Consider the following 1,772-nt stretch of genomic DNA (forward strand, 5'->3'; position numbering starts at 1 on the left):
GGGCCGGGGGGGGGGGGGGGGGGGGGAGGGGGATGTGTGTGTGGGGGGGTGGCGTCCACACCACCCGGCAGCAGTGTGGGACGGTCCGGGGGTTATTCTGCAGAGCACAGTCCAATGGCTGGTGTGCAGGTCCCCGGGGTCCCAATGCCTTCTCCCAGGATCTGCGGTCGGTCCTACACCCCTTTTCCTGTATTTCTTCTCTACGGTCTCATCCTCCCAGAGTGAAGCCCAGGCACGATGCTCAGAGGCCCTTGGGTAAGTACCTCTTGTAGAAATCAGCGAATGACCCACCGTCGAGGGCTGGCAACTTGAGCCTTGTGGGACCCAGAAGTGCCCAGGGGGCCACAGTAAGAAATGGCCTCTCTTCTGGGGCCAGGCCACCCTAGGCACTTTGCTTCATTTCACTGATGCCCCTAGGAGCCTACTCGCCCGTGGGGAGTCCAGGGCCCCTGTTCCTCAGCCCCAGATGGCCCTCTCCGGTTTGTATGAGGACAGGGCAGAACCCCAGCAGGTGAGCAGTGGGGGGACCCTTTGGGCAGGGTCTCTGGGGACAGGGACCCCTCAATCTCGACAGCCCACCCATCCAGACGGGCTGCCTTCTGCGTGCTCCTCAGACACAGCTACCCTGCCCTTCGGTAGCGGTAACGGGGGAGCTGCCCAGAAACCACAGAGCGTAATCATAGCTGCAGGGCCCTTGAAAAATGGCTGGGAAGGGCCGGCTCAACTCACAGGTGTAGGAGGAAGCACAGACTCTTGACCTCGGAAGGCCTGTTCCTGCTAGGTTCCCTGGCCTCCTGTCCAAGATGTCCCCGGCTCACCATCCCGTGGCCCCACCTTGTTTGATTTTGATGGTACGTGTCACCCCTGAAATGACGGTGCTTCTGGTGTTTACAGTTGAGTGTTGTCTCCTCGCAACTGAGAGGTGAGATCTTTGTCTGCTCTAGCGCCAATCCAAGCCTCCGAGCCCTGCTAGGGCGGCAGTAAGAAGGTCACAGCGCCACCTGCTGTTGGTGACAGCACACCCTCAGGCTCCCCTCACACCCACAAACCGGGGACAGAGTCCCCGAGACCCCCGCAGACACCAACTGTGCCCGCTATCCCCGTGGGCACCTGGGTACCTGACCTTCGGAGGGGGAGGGAGAATCACTCCAGCGCCCCTTGTTGTGGGTTGAACCGTGTCCCCAAGAAGCTATGCTGAAGTCCTAACCCAGCACCTGTGCAGAAACCTTACTTGGAAAGAGGGTCTTTGCCTATGTCATCAAGTTAAGATGAGGGCACGCCGGATCCGGGTGGGCCCTAATCAAACGACCGGTGTCCTTACACAAGCAGGGGATAACTGGACACAGACACGCAGAGAAGGCCGTGTGAAATGGACGCAGGGTTTGGAGCAATGCATCCCTGAGTCGAGGAACACTACAGCTTGCTGGAGCCACCAGAAGCTGGAAGAGGTAGGAAGGATCCCCTCCTAGAGCTTTCAGACAGAGCACGGAACTGCCGACTCAAAGTCCTGCTGATTCTGGACTTCTGGCTGTCGGAACTGACAGAGAATACATTTCTGTTGTTTTGAGCCACCCAGCTTGTGGTCCTTTGTGACAGTGGCAACAAAAAATGAGTATCACCCCTCCCCCAGGAGCATCTCCCACCGCTGCTACCCTAGCCAAGTGCAGGCAAGCCAGTGTCCCAGGCAGAGCCCCAGGAACCTGATGGCAATGCAGGAGGTGACCTAGGCAGCGAGGACAGAGTGCATGTGAGCACACAATAGACAGAGGCCC

At 59.1% G+C, this 1,772-nt stretch overlaps 1 long non-coding RNA gene across 1 annotated transcript; it reads left to right on the plus strand.

Moving 5' to 3' along the window:
• Positions 1 to 33: 33 nt before the first annotated feature.
• LOC121024522 (uncharacterized) lies at positions 34 to 1,521 on the plus strand. The gene is made up of 3 exons (XR_005787726.1): positions 34 to 255; positions 732 to 922; positions 1,330 to 1,521. It is a non-coding gene; the product is annotated as an uncharacterized LOC121024522 (long non-coding RNA).
• The last annotated feature ends 251 nt before the right edge of the window (positions 1,522 to 1,772 follow it).

The sequence above is a fragment of the Herpailurus yagouaroundi genome, unplaced genomic scaffold (assembly GCF_014898765.1).
Source record: "Herpailurus yagouaroundi ecotype Mexico unplaced genomic scaffold, PumYag 65614, whole genome shotgun sequence".
Classification (NCBI taxonomy): Eukaryota; Metazoa; Chordata; class Mammalia; order Carnivora; family Felidae; genus Herpailurus; species Herpailurus yagouaroundi.